The 20,609-nt window shown below is 38.9% G+C and overlaps 1 long non-coding RNA gene across 1 annotated transcript; it reads left to right on the top strand.

The window, feature by feature from the left end:
* Window positions 1–4,607: 4,607 nt before the first annotated feature.
* LOC144316619 (uncharacterized) lies at window positions 4,608–15,596 on the top strand. The gene is made up of 5 exons (XR_013382564.1): window positions 4,608–6,618; window positions 6,713–6,864; window positions 7,584–9,275; window positions 10,206–10,250; window positions 15,396–15,596. It is a non-coding gene; the product is annotated as an uncharacterized LOC144316619 (long non-coding RNA).
* The last annotated feature ends 5,013 nt before the right edge of the window (window positions 15,597–20,609 follow it).

The following is a 20,609-nucleotide window of genomic DNA, read 5'->3' as shown; positions in this document are numbered from 1 at the left end:
CCATTTTACACAAACGGATCTGAACCCAGGCAGGGACTGTAAGAGCTCACCGAATCCAATGCTTATTTTATCGACCCAAGAAATAGCTCTAACGATGTTAGAGACTTTCTTATTCAAGGTAAGATGGGGATCAGAACACAAGTAAGTTTGCTGATCCATAAAGACTTTTAATTTAGGAGAAGTCATTCAGGATTCTTCTGTGGCTCTGGGTGTATATTTTGAACAGTTTCTGTAAATACACACATATTGTAACCAATACCCTATCTGTGTGTCTGCACACAAGAAAGGAATTAATCAACAAGAGTCTCACTACAATGCCCTTTCAGGCTTCAGATGGTCTTTCAGCCACACCTATAATCTTAAATCATTTCAGTGAAAAGCTGCATCTTTCCGTATCCCAACTCATCTTTAATCCCTCTTTCTCCTATGTCCCCTATCTGCTTTGCAAATAATCTGTTGGTTTTTTCTTCAAAACACATTCAGAAAACGGCTACCTACCCCTTCTGCTACAACCCACATCATCTTTTATTTGGAGTATTGCGATAGCCCAGGGACTAGTTTTCTTGCTTCTGTCTTTGCTTCGCTTTCCCTTTGAGTCTGTTCTCAACACAGAGGCCAAAGCAAACGTATTAAAAGACGGTCGGATCGTACTTCTCCTCTGTTCAGAGTCTCCCACGGCCTCCCCAAAACAAAGTAAAAATCAAAGTCCTTAACCGTGGCTCTAGGACTCTCCCCTCATTGTCTCCCTAGCCTCACAAACTGCTCGCTCAGCTTTGTGATCCAACAAGACTCTACAGAAGCTCTCAACCTCAGTCTTTGCAGTTGCTGTTTTCTGTGCTTAGAACACCCTCCCCCATCATGGTTTCCTTCCTCTGACTGTTCCCAAGAGCCATGCTTTGAGGCAGTCCTCTTCTTGCCCCCCTATTTTAAATCCTGGCATCCCCTAGTCCCAGTATTTCTTATTCCCCTCCTTTTACTTCTTTTTCTCTAAAGCTTATCACAAAGTAAGGTATGATTTAGTTGGTGTATTTTTCTTTATTGTGTGTCTCTCCACACTAGAACATAAATTTCTCCAGGACAGGAATTTGTGTTCTCTTTTCTATTCTGACTGCCAAAAATAGTACCTGACATATCCGAGAAACTATAAATACACGTTGAAAGAATGAATGAATATGTGCACATTTATTTATATCCCAAATAACATATAAATGAATAAAAGCTTGTTATTTGTCAGCAAACGCATATAAAGAGGAGAACTGGCCATATGAAATAGTATGCACCCCATTTCCACCAGCCACCTGGAAGATATTGGGCAGTTTCTACGTATAAATAATACAGACAGTTCAGCACCTTTCAACACTGTCCAAAGTGTTTTAAAAGTGATTTGTTTCCAGGGCGCCTGGGTGGTGCAGTTGGTTGAGCATCCGACTCTTGGGCGGGATCTCAGGGTGGTGAGATTGAGCCCCACATCGTGGAGCCTGCTTCCCATTCTCTCTCCCTCTCCTGCCCCTCCCACTTGTGCCCTCTCCCTCTCTCAAATAAATAAATAAATAAGCTTAAAAAAAGAGTGATTGGTTTCCAGTATTTGTTAAAATGCTCAAACTTTCAAGTGATTTAAAGAAATAAATCAGAGCCTATCTGATTCAAGGTATCTCTGTAATAACGTTACTGTCACTGGCATATTCTATTTTGCTTCCTTGAAGCAAAGATAAAGGAGTTGTCATAGACTGCTAGGATGTGCTGAGTATTCCTAACCCACTTTCTATTTTCCACAAGCACATAAAGTATATGTGAATACTAGGTATCTCTCTGGGCACCCTCACTTCCCCCTACTATCCTCCCAGCACCCCAAGTTGTTTGATGCTATTTGTTTTGCTTAATAATGAAAATACTCATTTTGTTTAGTGAATATCCGAAGACATCCATGAAAACACACATGAGATTATGATGTGTTACAGTGAAAAGTTTGTTGAAAACCACTGATGTAGCTAGTTTAGGGCAATGATTTTCAAAGTGTTTTCTATTCCCTGGGGGTGGGGTGGGGGCGTCCTTGAGATCTCAGAGGGTTCCAGGGGTGAAAATTATTTTGATATTAATACTAAGACACTAGCTCCCTGGTTCACTCAGTCACCTTCCCCTCTGCCCCTTTGTATAGTGACGTTTTCCAGAGGTTACATGTTGTGTGATGTACCAACAGACTGAATGTAGAAGGAGATATTAGAATTTGACTATATCGATTAAGCCAGGCTGAAAGACATTTACAAAACATAAGATAATGCCATTCTTCTCACTAAGTAAGCTTTTTCTTGGAAAATACAGGGTGTGTGTGTTTTTTTTTTTTCCCAGAAAATATTTAGGTACTATGTTTATACTTAATGGGGTTAATTTTTGAACATTTTTTTTTTAATTCTAGAGAGCATGAGTGCAGGGAGAGGCTGAGAAAGAGAGAGAGAGAGAGGCTTACTTCCTGCCGAGTGCGGAGCTCAGTGTGATGCAGAGCTCAGTCATCATGCCCAGAACTGAAATCAAGGGTTGGATGCTTAATTGACTGAGCCGCCCAGGCACCCCAATGGGGTTCTTATTTTTAAAGGGGTTAATATTTTAGATAGTTGTCAGTTTTACTTTCTAATGAACATATATAAATAGCAGTTAATTTTGAGTCTTCTATCATTTTCTAGGACCAAAAAGTTTGAGAACACTGGCTCTGGGCAATTTCATGTACCGCCTCTAAGCTAGATTTCTGCCTGTGTGCCAGCAACCATCTGATAAGCGTTGTTATCAGTTGTGTGGATGCAAATCTCGTACGTCTGGAAACAGGAGAAACCAGATTCAGAAATGCACTGGTCATTATAGCTAGCAGATGAATATAAATAAAGCCAAGGGGAAGTTTTGAAATGCAAATTTTTCCATCTCAAAGATTTTTTTTTCCCAAGAGCTGATTCGTAGCTTTTACTTGCGTCTTTCCTTTACCTACTGTGGCAATCCTTGCTGTCTCTTTGACTAGTTCTCAGTGTTCCTACTGCAGCCCCAGAAGTTACAGCCGAATTCTGACAATTGTATTCCTGGAAAATAATACAACACAAAACAGTCAATGAGTCAGAATTTCACAGTCAAGCGTGCCTTTCCTAACTCGATGTATGAACATATGATGCATATGTATTGATTTTTAGATGTCTTATATTGACAGTATTATCTATTATCTCCCAAATCCATGCCTGTTTTGTTGGATGACATGACCACTCACGGAGTATTGACAGATAAGTGCTCTATTTCATTTTTTTTTGACAGAATCATTTGTTGTTTTAAAGCTTGATTATTATTTTGATAAAACTGAAACTTAAACAGTACACCCTAAGTTTGCAGTCACACAGGCAGCAAATATGTTTTGCATTATCACATTTTCCTCAAAATAGCTAGGATTTAGGAAATCAATATTGACATTTTGTCAACGATGTCTTCAATGTCACTTCCTCAGAGAGGTGGTTTCTTCTTTTTTCTTGACTACTCATAATTCCTCCACATTCCTCAGCCTGTCACTTCCTATCACATCACTTAAAAAAAAAAAAGATATATTTATTTATTTGAGAGAGCAAGAGAAGAGGCAGAGGGAGAGAGAGAACCCCAAGCAGATTCTGGGCCTGTGGAGCTCAGAGACCAAGGTGGGGCTCGATTTCATGACCTCAAGATCCCGACCTGAGCCCAAACCAAGAATGGCCACTTAACCAACTGAGCCACCTGGAGTCCCCTCATACCACACTCTTAATCTCACCAGAGTATTTTTCATTACTTGATATTGTAAAACATTATTTCTTGGTTTATTATCTGTCTTTGCTTCTGAGAATCTAAGTTTCTTGAAAAGCGGGGCCTTGAATGTCTACTCCCCAGTGCTCATAGAACAGAGGCACATCGTTGGCATCAATAAATGTTATTTATTCTCCACTTGGTGTTATGAAAACTTGGTGTTATGAATTATCTGAATAAAAATCACTTTACTAAAAGAGCAAAAATAGCTCCATAGAAAACTTTTGATAAGTAAATAAAATATTTTTTTTAGGAAAATAAAAATAACTAGAATCACAAGACATATATCCAATAATGGAATTACTTCAAAAAATAGTTCCAGGGTCACCTGGGTGGCTCAGTTGGTTTAGTGGCTGCCTTCAACTCAGGTTGTGATTCCCAGGGTCTTGGATTCAAGCCCCGTGGCCGGGTCCCTGCTCAGTGGGGAATCTGCTTCTCTCTTTCCCTCTGCCCTTATCCGCTGTGTCATGCTCTCTCTCTCTCTCTCTCTCTCTCTAAAATAAATAAAACCTTTAAAAAATAAACAGCTCCAAGGCATGACAGTTTTACTGTTGAGCCCTTGCAAGCTTTCAACAAATAAAAACTCTGCATGTTACATAAAATGTTTGCTAGCTCAGAAAGTGACCAATTATTCAATTATATATTTGAATATATATATTTAGAACACCTAAAAGAATAAACTTTAAGATTCTTATAACTAGAAAAAAAAACTTAACTCAAATACTTAGAAATAAAACAAATATACAAAAATTTAAATAAGACTTCAATAACATTAATTATTTACTGTGTTAAAAATTAATGTTGTTTTAAAAATTGTGGTTTTTTGTTTTAAAAATTATCCGAAGTATTAAGGACTTAATATGCGATCGAAAATCCAAGTCAAGGAAAAAAAAAATTCCAAGTCAAGGGCAGCCCAGATGACTCAATGGTTTAGCGCCGCCTTTGGCCCAGGGCGTGAACCTGGAGACCTGGGATTGAGTCCCACATGGGGCTCCCTGCATGGAGCCTGCTTCTCCCTCTGTCTGTGTCTCTGCCTCTCTCTCTCTCTCTCTCTCTCTGTGTCTCTCATGAATAAATAAATGAAGTCTTTTAAAAAAAATTCCAAGTCAAAATCTAAATGTTGTTGGAGATGGAGAAGTTATTCTCAAATTTATCCAAGCGTGTGGGAAATAATAGCTGCTGGTATACAAGTGTACAGTACTTGATAAAGGAAGAAGATGAATTTAAAACTAAAGGCTATGTTTTCAACATTTTGGGGGGAAATTGCCTGTTTGGAGGGAAAAAGTATGTCGCATCCACCTCTTATACGGTAAAGCAAATGTTACAGACTGGCCACCCTTGTACCGTAGCTGGGCCACAAATATATACTGTTTGTTGCCTGGTATTCTAAAAATCAGAGAAATTTTAGACAAAATACAAATGTTTCAGAAAACTGTGAAGAAAAAGTAAATCAGAAAATATAGCAATACTGGACGCTCATCCCCAGATGGCCACAGTTGGCGTGAATAGAGGAGTGGTGGCCCCCTGGTGCTCTGCAGTTTGGCACGATTCTTCCTACCTCCTGTTCTATGCCAGCTTGTCTCATGCATTTATATGAATGGCTCCAGTCCTGTAGGCATTTGAAATTAAAACCTCCAGATGGATCAAGAGTTAGATATAAAAGATAAAATCACGAAATAAATGAGAAGAAAACACCGGTGAATGTTGAACTGGTTCTTATGAATTGGCCTGAGCCAATCTTATTTGGGGCAACTCTTGAGCTGTTTTGTTAATTAATAGTAGTCTCCAAGAGCCGGAAGTGGGTGAGGATTAACGACTTCCCCACACCCCTATCAGGTTATAAAGAAAGCCATTTTCAGAACAAATTCCTCTGCACGTGCAACCATTTATCAAATTATCAGTAGTAGGCAAAACACTTCACCAGAGATCAAATCTTGGTGCCACCCCTGGGCAAATAGGACTCAGGGGTCCCTCGATTCTGGGGTACTGTTCGAGCAAGAGCAGAAGGCATCTCTGAAAATTTTACCCCATGTCATTTAGTTCCACCAACAAGAATCCATCTCACCAACACGAAGCCTTTTCTACCATTTATTTATTGACTAGCAGAACATCTGGTGGTGAGCAGAGAGGGACTAGCCGAAGCGCTCCTCTGTCCTCTTTGGAGTGTGGCCCTTCAGGCTGGAAGCTGCTCACCGTTTGCGGGGGGGAGGGTCCTGGTTACAGCAGGGACCACACGGAGCACGGGGCCTACCCCGAGGAGCACCCACTGACAGCCCACTGCCCACGCCAACATCTTTTAACGTGAATGACTGACATAATACTGTCCTTTGTAGACATGCACCTCCCAACCATGAAAGAAATGGAAAGCACTGCAGAGGAGAGGACAATATTGGGGACCACCAGGACGGAAAGCTTCTGTACAGCCAAAATATTGTAAGTGGGAGACGAAAAACTGTTGGAAATACAAGTATCAACTATTTCCTACGTGAAATGGACATTATGTTCATTATACACACACAGGTGCATATGTGTGCCCATTCACAGATTACACACATACGTGTTTCTCTTCTCTTCTTTGTCTTTGTGGGCTACCTCATGACGCGAGAGTGATCCCACGGTCCTCCCGAGGGGTGCAGGTGCACGTGCTTACTCCGCAGGCAGCAGATCATGCCCTCTGCATGCTCATCTCCGGGCTGCTGCTGCTGCTGCCGCCGCTGATGATTCGAGTGCTTCTCCGCTGGCCACGGACCGTCTACCCATCACCACTGAAGAAACCCCATCCTCACCTCAGCCAGAGAAAACTCTCATGCAGCCCAAGTAACTGCACTGTTTTGTTTTGTTATCAGGGAGGGAGGTTTTTTGGGTTTTGCTTTGTTTCATTTTGTTCTGCTTTGTCCTTGGCGCGCATCAGTTCCCCGCCACTCCCTCCGGAGGTGCCTGCCTTGACCTGGGAGGACGCTCAACTGCTGTCCTGGGTACTGAAGCTCAAGAACGTGGCTTATCTTTCCTCATGGTTGTTGCTGGCTGCACCTCCCACAACAAACCGAATTCCCAGCAGCCACCGTAAGCAGGAGTAGTTCTAGAATAACACCCTGGTGTCAGCATAATACCTCCAACCCTACTCCTTTTTCTGCCCGAGTAGTAACCTTTTCCTGGAATAACTCATCTTGAGAAAATCTTTCCTGTCATGTATAAAAAATCAGAGTCTTGCTCCAAGGTTCAACTGATAATCACAATGTGATTGTGTTACGTTGGTACATTTCCCAAAACCTGTGTTATTTGGTCGTGCAGTGGACATCTGTTGTTTGTGGCTGCCAAAAATCCATTTCCTCTTCTTTTGAAATGGTCCCCTGAACTTTCGGGGGGAAAACTACTTCTTCACTATTGGATACAACCAAGGAACTATCAATCAAGATGTCCCCATTTCCCCCGGCCAGGGGATCTGCATGTGGCCCAAGTTATACCAATCAGATGCTTCTCTCTCCTTGGAATTTGAAGCTCACATGGAATGTGAAGAAAGGTGGAAAAAGCAATTGGAGCTGATCAATCCCATCTGGCTGTGACTTATTCCTTTCCATTTTCCCCATAGATGCTTTGGCTCCTTGCTTTTCCAAGACTGACTCTGAGATTGTGTAAAGATGTCCCATATCCTCCAGTCCTCCAACATATTCCTCTGTGCTTGTTAGGTTGGGTTGATTTTTGTTTCTTGCTCCTAAAAGAATCCCGACTGACACAAGTTCTACTCATGACTGCATTTTTATGTAAGTATGATTTTTCTCCAGATTTCCTGTTCCTCAGCTGCATCTATCTACGAGGAGGATTCCAGACTGATCTTACAGACACCGTCCTCCCATCTGGTCTACTTTTCTCTTAGACGCTGGACCTATTCGCAGGCCGGGGCTAAGATCAGATCATGCCTGGAATATGGTTATTAAGGTCAAATGACTGTCATGACTCATTTTCAAATTCTCATACTTTCATTTTTTGCTTTTTATTGCCACAAATCAAAAGCACTCTTTGAGTCCCTGATGGGAAGAGAAGAAAACAGATGAAAGCAAGGACTGTGATGTGGAGGTGTGCCTTTCCCTCTTGTCGCCACCTGGCAGGAGTGAATAGGCCAATGCAGGTGTAACCAGGGCTGAGGTTTCTGAGCTAGTCTTTGAGGAAGGCATTCCCTTGCTTTGTATTAGTCTTCTTAAAAATGTCTCTTTAATCATCCAGGTCTAAGGCAAAAACCTCCCTGTGAATCGATAGAAAAAAGATATATATAGGTCTCTGGCCCTGGTTCCTGTACAATGCTCCTAAAATCCCTATAATTCCCGAGGTGACAAGAACACTAGGAACGTCTTTTGTTCTAATATTTGATGTTTAAACCCCTGTGTCTGACAGACTTCCTAAATCCCTTGGAATTTCCTTGGTGACAGTGGTGTTTTTTATTCTAATGGGGTGACTCTCTATGGGCTCCAGGATGGGGAATGGTCACCAGAAAGATCAAGACATGAGGAGAAGCTTGGAGCTTTTGGCCCAGTCCCCTATCCTTCAGGAAGGGAGGAAGGAGCTGGAAATTGAGTAAATTATGATCTCGCCTACATGATGGAGCCTTCTTAAGAATCCCAAAACTATCAGGTTCGGGGAGCTTCCAGGTCCCTGAACACATGGAAGTGTTGGGAAGGTGGTATGCCCCGAGAGGGCACGGACTCTCTGTGCCCCCTCCCACATGACTTTCCCTATGCATCTCTTCCCTCTGGGTGCTCATTCTTTATCATATCCTTTTATAACAAACTGGTCAACAGTAAGTAGACTGTTTTCCTGAGTTCTGTGAGCTGTTCTAGCAAATTAATTGAACCTGAGGAGGGTATAATGGTGTAGGAGTGCTGACAATGACTGACTCCATCTTTGGCTCTCCACCTTGTTCATGTTTGCTCAGTGACATCCCTTGGGGCTATTTGTTCTGGGCCCCTGGAGATTAATATACATACTTCAGAAATGCCCACCAAGGCCAGGATGGGAGTGGAGGGAGACTTGTCTTGGCCTCCCAGGAGTCTGTTAGGGATAACATGGTCTTGCCCTTCCTGACTCACAGGTGGTGCTGCAAGATCTAACTGAAGAGTAGCTGTTGGTCAGATGCATGCACCCCCCCTTAGGTGTGTGCAAACCCTTTGATCTCACTACAACATCCTTCTGCGTGGCCCCTCACTCTATAACATCTGTGGACTACGTCCCGACTTTTGCAGGGAAAAACTATGCAGCCGCCACGCATCATTCTCTCCCCACTCCTCGCTGTCAGTAAGCAAGTCACCTTGTAGGGAGTGGCCTGCTTCGTTTCTGGTCTCAAAGTGCCTTTTCAGTCTGGGGGATACTTGACTGTTTCCCCTCCACCTTCTAACACATGGGAACCTCCGGGTCATAGCTGATTGGCCTGAAGTACATCTTGAGACACAGCCCTAGCCTGAAGGATCTAATGCTTTCTCCAGGTAGATACTGTCAGAATTAAGTTAAATTGTAGGTCACCCAGCTGCTGTCACAGAATTGCCCCCACAGCTGGTGTCAGAGTGTTGTTAGTGTGGTAGTCGTCATGTGAGAGTAAAGGAGAGACCCAGGAGGAGTGCAGATTTTCCTTACCCATTATTCTTGGAAAAGCCATTTTCATGTTGCTATGTTACATGCTTTTCTCTTCCATATGTATTTTAGGATTATTTCTAAATTCCACGAAAAATCCTGTTGAGATTATATTGGATAATACTGATTCATTAGATTAATTTAGTGTAGGGTTGCCCAGTAAAATACAAGATGCCCAGTTAAATTTGAAGTTCAGATAAATAATAAATTATATAAATATAAGTAAGTAAATGCCTATATATGTGTATATGTTTAGATAGATAGGTAGATAGAGGTATCCATGCAATAATTTTTTAACATAAATATGTCCCATACAATATTTGGGAGATAGTTCTATAAAAGAGTTATTCATCATTTATTTGAAATTGAAGTTTAATTGAGTATTCTCTATTTTTTTGTTTGTTAAATCTGGCAACCCTAACTTGGGAAGAAATAACATCTTTAAGATATTGAGTCATCCTTTTCACAAACACTCTATACTCTCCATCTATTTCGTGTTTATATCACTAAATAACTAGGGTCGTATATTTTGCTAAGTTTGTTAGATTTATTCCTAAGTGACTTAAAAATTTTAAAGTTATTGTGCATCAAAGGTTATTGCAGAGGAATCCTGTTAATGCTTGTATGTAAGCAGATGGTGATCTCATATTGAACAATCTTCTTGAACTTTATTAACTTGTCTGTAAAGTGTCTTGAATTTTTGTATTCACAATAGAATCACCAAGAAAGAATGAGCTTTCTTTCTGGTTGATAACCTTTTATTTCTTTTATTTTTCACTACACAGACGGGGACCCCCCAGTACAATGCTGAAGAGAGGTGGTAATAGCAGGTATCTTTGTGTAGTTCCTAATTTAAAAGGAATAGATCTAGAATTTTATCAGAGTATTATTGGTTTTAAATGTTTAAAGATAGTTTTGATTAGGTTAAAACTTTTCTATGTCTAGTTGGCAAACAGTTAATAGTAATAGTGAAATATTGTCACAAGTGGATATTTAAACCTACCCAAATTACCTTCTGTACCTATAGAAATCATCACATGGCTTTTCTCCTTTTTTACTGTGGCAAATTTAGTAATTGATTTCCATTTATAAAAACATCTTTTGGTTCCTGGGATATTCCCGACTTAGTCATGGCCCACACCGACGAGGCAAACACACACAGGCATTTTTGGATTCCATTGCAAATTAACACCTTAGCTCAAAGGTTTACTTATATTCCACGTGACATCAGCCTATAATGTTTCTTACAGTATTTATGTCTGATTCTGAACAGAAGGCTATAATGGCCTCATAGGGGAATTTCTTCTTTTTCTAGCCTCTAAAATAGTTTGTGTAACTTTAGGTTGGGCTTTTCCTTGAAACAATCATTCTCAAACTTCAGCGCACATCACTGCACGGATTCAGTGATATCAAACGTAGAATCTCTAATTTAGGAAGTATGAAGGAGAGCTTGAGAATCGGCATTTCTGACACATTCTCGGACGTTGCTGACACTTTTGGTCTGAGGGCTGGATTTTAAGAACCATTGCTTTATAAATCTCACTTATAAAACCTGAAGAGCCAAGTTGATTGTTTTGTGTTCTTAAATAATTGATAACTTTTAAACTATTAATTCACTGTCTTAATGATGTAGTTCTAGTCTAGTTTGCTTTTCGGTCTATTTGGTAACATATAGTTCTCTGAGAAATTGTCTAGTTCTCCCATGTTTTCACTTATGTTCACAGAATTATTCAAGATATTCTCTTATAATGTTTTAAATTTCTACTGCACTGTGTACTCTTTTGCAGCTCTAATATTATCTGTTTGTGACTTCTCCCCAGTGGTACCGTAGAGCTGGCTTGTACTGGCCGCTGAGAGCCAACTCTGTGCATCTCTTCCCAATCTGTGTACCGTGACATCGTTTTGGTAGATTAAAATCAGCAAAAGTGGTGATATTTACCTTTGGAAATCAGAAATGTCAGAAATGGGAGCATACTCGCACCCCAGAGAGAGCTGCTTTAACTCAACACTCTTTCTCTTCCCATCTTCCTCTGCCTCTTTCCCTCTCCCTCTGTCTCTCCCATCAATCTTGTTACATATTTTTCTATTTTATTAGTCCTTTTCAAGAAAATATTTTTGGTTACAAGCAGGGAGGAGAGGTAGAGGGAGAAGAAAACTTCCCAAGGAGCAGGGAGCCCAATGTGGGGCTTGATCCCAGGACCCTGGGATTATGACCCAAGCTGAAGGCAGACGCTCAACCCACTGAGCCACCCACGTGTCCCTCCTGTTATTATTTTTCTAAGTTCTTGGTTGATTAGCTCATTAATTCTTAGTTTTTGTAATATTTGCATTTTAAGACTACACATTTTCCTCTAGAAACCTTTAATTCTATTGCACAAGCCTTATTCTATTGGGGTTTTAGTTATAATTCATGACTTAATGTTTCATAATAAACTCTATTAGGATTTCTTCTTTGGCTCATGACTTACCTAGAATTGTGGACCTCTTTTAAATGTCCAGATATTTGTTACAATAATTTGGATTGATTTATTTATTAGGCTGTAAATTATTGGTTTGTTATTTCATCCTAGTAGCAGAGTAGTTATGGAATGTGGCATATGTTATTGATTGTTTGGCATTTATGGAGAATACTTTGCGGTCCAGAACCTGATCCACCTCTGAAAATCTTCTTTGAGCTTGAAAGGAATGTGCATTCCCTGACCTCTAAATTATTAATTTGTTGTTCATTGCTTTAAAAATATTTTTAAATATTAACTGTCAATTACTATGCTTTAACTACCAGTTTCTGAGAGAAGCATGTTAACACTTTCCATTATGTAGAGTCTTGGTCCCACCTCAATCTGCCTGCTTGCCTGGGAGGCCCAGCACCTACACGTGGTTCTGACTGACTGCTCTGTAGGCCAGGACATCAGCTTCACCTTCCCCTCTCTATTAATTGCTTGATTTCTATGTTTATGGCTCCTAGAGTTTTCTTGCTTTTCTTTCAAGCTAAGAGTTGTACTATGCCATTTAAAAACAATTTCATCCAAATGAGGGAAAAAAAAAGATATCATCCAGGATTTTCTTTTTTTCTTTTTAAAAATATTTTATTTATTTATTTATGAGAGACACACAGAGAGGCAGAGACACAGGCAGAGAGAGAAGCAGGCTCCATGCAGGGAGCCCTATGAGGGACTCGATCCTGGAACTCCAGGATCACGCCCTGGGCCGAAGGCAGGCGCTCAACTGCTGAGCCACCCTGGCGTCCCTTATCCAGGATTTTCACGATAGTTCAAGGGAAGCCGTTTATACCAGCTCCTCCCTTTCTTCTGCGCTGCCCTTCTAACATTAATTTCTTTTAACTGAGATGAAAGTTCCAACTTTTGGCCTCATTGATTCTTTTCTTCTATAGCTTTCTTATTTTTCATTTGTTATTTTATTCTAATCTCTTGGATTCACCCCCTCATTTTCTTGTCATTGTTTTGTACTTAAATTTTATAAAAGCAGTTAAGACTTGATTTCTCAGTGGAGAACTTTTTAAAGGAGAGGTATATGTTTTGTATATAATTTTCTTAGTCTACATTTGTAGCATTGTCCTTTTTTCTTCTGCAGCTTTTAAGAAAATTTACTGAAATTTTGCTTGTGCAAAATTTTTCTGTATAAGTATGCTTGAAAATCTTCCTATGTAGAAGTATGCTTGGAGAGACCATGCAACTGCTGTAGAATTTAGTCAACAGATAGCTATTATGTATAATCTTATTAAAGAGAATATTTGGTTTAGTTTTTCATCTAATTGACCATAATGAACTGAGAATACATGGCACATTTATTTACTCCTTTTATGCCTCTGAAAATTTTTCTTAAATATTTTGTGCTATATTCTTAATGGTATTTATTCAAATGGTATTTATTCAAATGGTAGTTAAATAGGTTTAAAAAAGTGGTGTGATATATAAGAGCTTGCAATGGTATGTAGAGTTACATGACTTTTTTTTTTTTTAAAGATTTTATTTATTTGACAGTGAAAGAGTGTACAAGCAGGGGAAGTGGCAGAGGGAGAGGGAGAAGCAGGCTTAATCCCAGGAGCCCGGGATCATGACCTGAGCTGAACGTAGACACTTAACCAACTGAGCCACCCAGGAGCCTCTAACATTACATGATTGTTAAATAACCATTGTGGCTTTTATACTTTATTATCATATATTACTTTTTTCTTATAATTTTTTTGCTTGAATTGTAATTTGTTATTTCAGGATTCCCTCAACAAATAGAATATTGCATCATACATTGCTCATTTATATATAATTGTTAAGATCTTTCTATTCTGGAAACAGAAAGATCATATATACATCTCATATCTGTGATACAATCACTGTGTATCTCTCTAATTGAATATTTCCTCAACTGTTAAATGAAAATAGGTGTGGAATCTTACTTCATAAGATTGTATTAAAATTAAGTATTATGTCATTATATGATTATCATATGTAAAGCATAATCACTATATTATATATAAGCTTATAATAACTGTCATCTATATATCTAACATATATATCATAGCACTTGGAAAATAGTGAACATTCAATAAATGTTAGATCAAGAAATGAAGAGAATTATCCCTCAAGCAGCATTCAAATCCTGGCAAATAAACTAAAAAAAAAAAAAAAAAAGTTGGGAGGGAAGCTAAACATATTGCAGTTTAATACCATTGACTCTGTGACTCACATTGTTAATGGAAATAAGTTAGGGCTTTTTAAATTTAGGCAGAGCATAATTCTATTAATAAATAACATTTGTTCTGTGGTTTAGTTTATAAAGTAGTCCAAATCTTGAAAGTTTTTATTTAATTATGTAAGCATTAGAAAAATATCTTTCAAGTTTGAGTGGGATATTATGATGAAGAGAGTTGTAAGGAAAAATCTATTCTGCATTGATGGGCAAGAGATCCAACACGAGGTTGAGAGTGGAGCCAGAAAGATCAGATAGGAGTTTATTTTAATCTAGAGATATATGATGGCAAGAGATCTGAGAGACAGCATTGAGAAAAAATAGGAAACTTGCCAAAGAATAACATACATCTTGGTGAAAATCAACAGTCTCCAGGGTTTCAAAGTAAATCTTTAAAAACAAAGTCTTTCGCACATCTATAAATTCTCAGAATTTTTAAAGGGGAATTTAGCTTCTACTTCTATTTGAAAAATACTCACACCCAACCCCCGCCCTCCTCCCCTTCCACCACCCCTAGTTCGTTTCCCAGAGTTAGGAGTCTTTATGTTCTGTCTCCCTTTCTGATATTTCCCACACATTTCTTCTCCCTTCCCTTATATTCCCTTTCACTATTATTTATATTCCCCAAATGAATGAGAACATACACTGTTTGTCCTTCTCCAATTGACTTACTTCACTCGGCATAATACCCTCCAGTTCCATCCACGTTGAAGCAAATGGTGGGTATTTGTCATTTCTAATGGCTGAGTAATATTCCATTGTATACATAAACAAACATTTTTTTCCATTTTTGAGCACATAATTATTTGTTTAAAAATACACTTTAAAATTTTAGATGAGAACTTTCCCTTCCAGTCAAGATGAATCTAATAGGGGTCAGATTTTACCCACATCCATTGCCTTAAACAATTTTAAAAAGAGAACATGTAAGAAGTAAAAGTTGTCAAAAAAAAAAAAAAGGAAGTAAAAGTTGTCAGATAATGGATAACAAACAGCACAGAATTGTGACTCCTGAGAGAAGACAACTAAATAGTATGTGCCCTAATATTTTCTAGTAGCTTGGAGAGAGTTTTCATGCCACAGTAAAGTTATAGGAACCCAAACAGAACCCAAGAGTCTTACTAAGTTGAAGAGTAAAAAGTCAAAATTTAGGGAGGCTAAGTTGGCTAAAATTTGCTATTGAGATTACTGGAGAGGAAAGAACTGCACAGAAAGAGTTCCAGAGATTTTTAGAGGAATCTTTTGAGTCTTTTTTTTTTTCTTTTGAGTCTTTAGCTGAAAAGTCATCTACATATAATAAGGAAGAGGTTTTGAAAACTCCCTGAGGATCACATAAAGCACCACCATGAAGGAGGAGAAGAATAATTCCTAGAAATCACGCAGGTTTGGAAATTGTTCATGTTCCTACCTGAAAATGTGTGAAGATCATATAATACAAGGCTCATCTGATAGAATTCTCAAGAGTATTATCTTCCTAGGGGTGGTGGAGAGGGAGGAGGGCGGGGGTTGGGGGTGAATGGGTGACGGGCACTGAGGGGGGCACTTGATGGGATGAGCACTGGGTGTTATTCTGTATGTTGGCAAATTGAACACCAATAAAAAATAAATTTATTATAAAAAAGAAAAAAGAGTATTATCTTCATGGAATTACATTATCACTAGACTGTGAGTTGCTTTAGGCACTGTTCTGATGAACTCCTACTCACCCTGTTGGTGCAGGAAGGGTCTCTTACACTAAATAGTACAGGATTGTCAAACACATGCACCCAACGATGGTGCCAGAAGAGATTGGCAGCAAATTCCACGAGGGTCACATGGCATTGCCTTTGGGAGCAAAGTAATTCCAATGTGGCTATGCAGGCAGGCTTTGTAGTTTATAAGCGGTGCCCCTTGGTTCTTAGGAGATGTTGTGATCGGCTTGTTTGAATAGTTTTGTGGACTGGCAGGAGATAAGACATGTTAAGTTGACGACCTAGTACAGTGCAGCTGGTCCAACTGATAAGGGAACTAACCAGATGGATAAACTTTCCCATGAGAGCAGGGAAACACATACCTAAGCCTGTGGGGACCTGTGAGGCCAAAGGTAACAAGGCAGCATTTGAAATTTTAGTTTTAACTCTACAGCCACACTATAATGAAGTTTGAAAGAAAACTCAGAATGATCTGATTATAGGTAACTTTCCTATTGCATAACTTACCTATAGCTTACATATTATAAGTAACACGCTGGAACAAAATTTAAGAGAATTTAAAGGAATATAACAAAATAGAGCAACTGATACTATAAATCCACAAAATCAAAATTAAAAATCTTCTTCAAATGAGTAAGAAAATTCTGACCCATACTATTATAAAATTGAATCAATAGGAATTAATCTGGAAATAACAGAGATGTTGAAATTGGCAGTGACATATAAACAGCTCTTATAAATATGACCCACATGTTCAAGGAGGTAGAGCAAAACATGAAATGATGAGAATAAAATCTTCTTTAATATCTAAGCTATAAAAATGGCCAACATGGAACTTCTAGAGAGAAAAAATACAACATCAGATATGAAGAATGCACTGTATGGAATTAAGAACAGTCTAGGTACAGTAGAATAAGAGATCAGTAAACTTGAAGACATAGCAATAGAAACTATCCATAATGAAGTACAGGAGGGAAAATTAGATTGAAAAAACAAAGAATCCAGGTCCAGTAGGACAATGTCCAGCCTTCTAATATATGTGTAATTGAAATTCCAGAGGAAAAGGATGAGATGTCAGAAAAACATTTGAAGACAAAACGTGTAAATGTTTTCTAAAGTTGATGAAAACTGATAGACCCACTGACCTGGAAAAGTCAATAAAAGTTACTCAGAAAACCATGTTAAATCACATCATAATCTATTATAAAAAGAAAAAAAAAGAGAAAATCTTAACAGTATTAGGAATAAAATAGAACAAAAATAAAATAGAATTAAAAAACAACATGCAATCCAAATGAAGGCAGGAAAAATGGATCAAATTACAGATGGGAAACTAAGAAAACAAATACCAAAAGTTAATAGATTTAAACCTATAAGTATTGATAATTGTATTTAATGTAAATGGCCTAATACACCAATTAAAATGCAGAGATAGTTAGGATTTTTTTTTTTAAAGACTCAATTATATGCTGTCTACAAGACTGGAATTTAAATAGAAAAGAGCGGCTAAGGTAAAAGTAAAAGCATAGGAAAAAGGAGACCACGCATGGAAAAATAAATGGCATGCAAAGGCCAATCAAAAGAACACTTCCACTTCTGGCCATGATGAAGAAACAGGGATGGAGTTTACCCACACATAAGGAACAAATAAAAAATGTATAAATAATATGGAACAATAATTTCAAAACACTGCACCTAGAGTTACAAGGAGAGTGATTTCTGATTTCTGATGGATGGGAAACACATGAGGTGAGGACTGTGCTATCCTCACCACAATGCTTTGAGAGAGTTTCCAGGTCAAGAAGGAGGGAGGAAATTGTCAAATTCCCTGAAAGCATTAATTCCTGAAGCTCATTCATGAACAAATAAATAATCTAAATACTCCTATACCTGTTAATGAGGTTGAAACTGTGGTTATAAAGCTTCCCACAAAGACAACTCCAGGCTCACATTGCTTACTGGGTAAACTCTAACAAATATCTAAGGGAAGAACAATATTAATTCTAGACACACTGTTCCAAAAATTAACGAGGAAGTCATACTCCCCAACTTGTTCACTATGAAGTTACTATGAAACTGACTCCAAAACCACGCAAAGGCATTCCAAGAAACATAATAAAACAAACAAATAAGAAAAATTACTCATCACTATCCCTCATAAGCATCTTTATAAAAGTCCCAAACAAAATTTTAGCAAATATGGATAATTCGTCATAACCAAATGAGCTCTATCCCAGGAATAGAGGATTGGTTTAACAGGAAATGTAGCAATGTATTCACTACCTTACAAGCTAAAAATGAAAAGTCAGATTGAAAACTTATCTCAACAAACAGAAAAAAACCACTTGACAAAATTCTATATCTATTCCCTGTGAAATACTCAGCAAAGAAAGAACACAAGAATACACCCTCAACTGGAAAAAGGAAATCCACAAAAACCCAACATAACACTTCACGGTAGAAGAACAAATGCTTTCCCGCTCACGATGTCAGGACAAGACAGGGAGGCCTGATGTTCCTAAACGCGTCGCGGAGGGGGAAATGGCTTCATCGTGATGGGGTGGCGTGTCTGGAGTGAAATTTCCCGTGGATTCCTGCGTGCACACATGCGAGTGCCTGTGTGGTTACTGCTCAGGGACAGAATGGATAGAAGGGTCACGGGCTGCCCGATTCCTTCCCAGCAGCCAAGAGGATGCAACTTTACCCTGCTTCTTTCTATTTAATGACTTTTGATTAATTGAACAATTTGCAGCAAGTGACTGCAGTTTGGATCCCCGATTCCACCCAACATGAATTCAAACTCCACCTAGTATTCATTCAAAACCACTGTGTTTTGTTTTAAGGGAAAATGACATTTTTAGGGCGGTTAAAGTGAGAAGGACGTGGGTCTGGAATCAAGGATTCTGGTTGTGATATTGGTTCTGCCACTGAAGCAAGTGCTTTATCCCTTCTTGGCCTCTGCATCTCATCCAGTAAGTAAAGAGCTAGACCGAAAGGCCCCCTTAGTTCTCTCCTCGCTTGGAATTTTAATAAATGTTCGGATTAATCTCCCTCAAACTTTAGTGTGCATCGAAGTCCCCCAGAAGGTTTGCTAAAACACAGATTTCTGATTCCTGCATCCAGAGATTCTGATTCAGCAGATGTGGGTGCAGCCAGACATTTTGCATTTCTGACAAGTTCCAAGGCCTGGCTGCTGCTGCTGTCCCTCGGGCGACCCTTGGCATAGCCCGGGTCAGCAATCCAGAGGTTGCACTGGTTGCCCTTCTGTCTCAAGACGTGAGATGATATATTTTTGGAATAAAATCAGTCATAAATACTCCAGTAAGGCTGTATGTTTTAAATAGTCCATCATATTAAAAAAAATACTTCTGTTGCTGTAAAAAGCTAGTATTTATTACTTTATGTTACTGTTTTGGGCAGGTTAATGAAGTACGTGACTGGTTTCTCTGTGTGCATTAGCAGACTTAATCCCCTTTATTGAATGTGTTTTCATATGGAGTCTTTTGATTTGCATTTTGGTTGGTATTTTGAACACAGGTTTAGGGTCTTTTGCCTTCAGGAGCTTGTAATCAAGTGAGAGAGACGGGCATGAACAAACAATTCTTAAAGCATCAAATAAAAATGCTAAAATTATTTTAAAAAATACAACATACTCCCCTTTATAACAAAGGTATATGAGGGAGAGATTAATTATTTATTTTTGAGGATTTTATTTATGTATTTGAAAGAGAGGGGGGTAGGGGAGCAGCAGGCAGAGGGAGAGGGAGAAGCAGACATCCCACTGGGCAAGGAGCCCAGGATGTGGGGCTCAATCCCAGGCCCTGGGGATCCTGACCAGAGCCAAAGGCAGATGCTTAACCCCTCGAGCCACCCAAGCGCCCCCTGGGAGAGATTAATTCTAATTGGAGGTTACAGAGAAGAGGAAACACATAATCTGTGATGTCCTGGTGATGAGGCTCTGGTATAGAAAATGCCAGACTCAGGGGATGCAAGGATCTATTTTAACTACTTTTCTATAGTCAAAGACAACTAGCCTAGCGGGAACTTTCTTTTGGGGTCCTATATACACTTGAAAAGTGTACATTTAAGCACACTTAGAATAATCAAGAAATAGGGGATCCCTGGGTGGCCCAGCAGTTGAGCACCTGCCTTCAGCCCAGGGCATGATCCAGGGGTCCCAGTTGAGTCCCACATGGGGCTCCCTGCATGGAGCCTGCTTCTCCCTCCATCTGTGTCTCTGCCTCTCTATGTCTCTGCATCTCTCATGAATAAATAAATACAATCTTAAAAAAAAGAATAATCAAGAAATAATTGCTCTCTAAATATGCTTACACACACGCACAGCCATGATAGCCATAGAAGATGTCACTTTTAAATTACTACTTTCCATCAACAATAATACTTTCTAAATTTTTATGCTCATGAAGAATGGATGAGCAAATGTATCAGTTGAATCAGACACTGGTGAAATCAAATTTAAAATAGAATGAATTCTGAAAATAAATTTGGGTGAAACCCATGGTGTAACATGTGTTTTCTGCCTGAATGTAAATCTGAGTTATACTTTTAAACTGTATGTACATACTGTATGTGTAATCATGTGTTATAGATGGAAGATAATTAAAATATTTAGAAATTAAAGTTTAGATGCACAGAGGTTTTTTTTTATAGAATACAAATAAAAGTTAATCGTACAAAAATGAGGCCTTCATATTTTATAGTTCAATAAGGCTAAACAAAAACTAGGTTATTTTTTAGAATTCACAAAAATTTCTCTGTCACTCCCCCACA

This window comes from Canis aureus, chromosome 1 (assembly GCF_053574225.1).
Source record: "Canis aureus isolate CA01 chromosome 1, VMU_Caureus_v.1.0, whole genome shotgun sequence".
Lineage (NCBI taxonomy): Eukaryota > Metazoa > Chordata > Mammalia > Carnivora > Canidae > Canis > Canis aureus.
The sequence above is the reverse complement of the archived record's forward strand: the minus strand, read 5'-3'. Positions and strand labels throughout refer to the sequence as shown.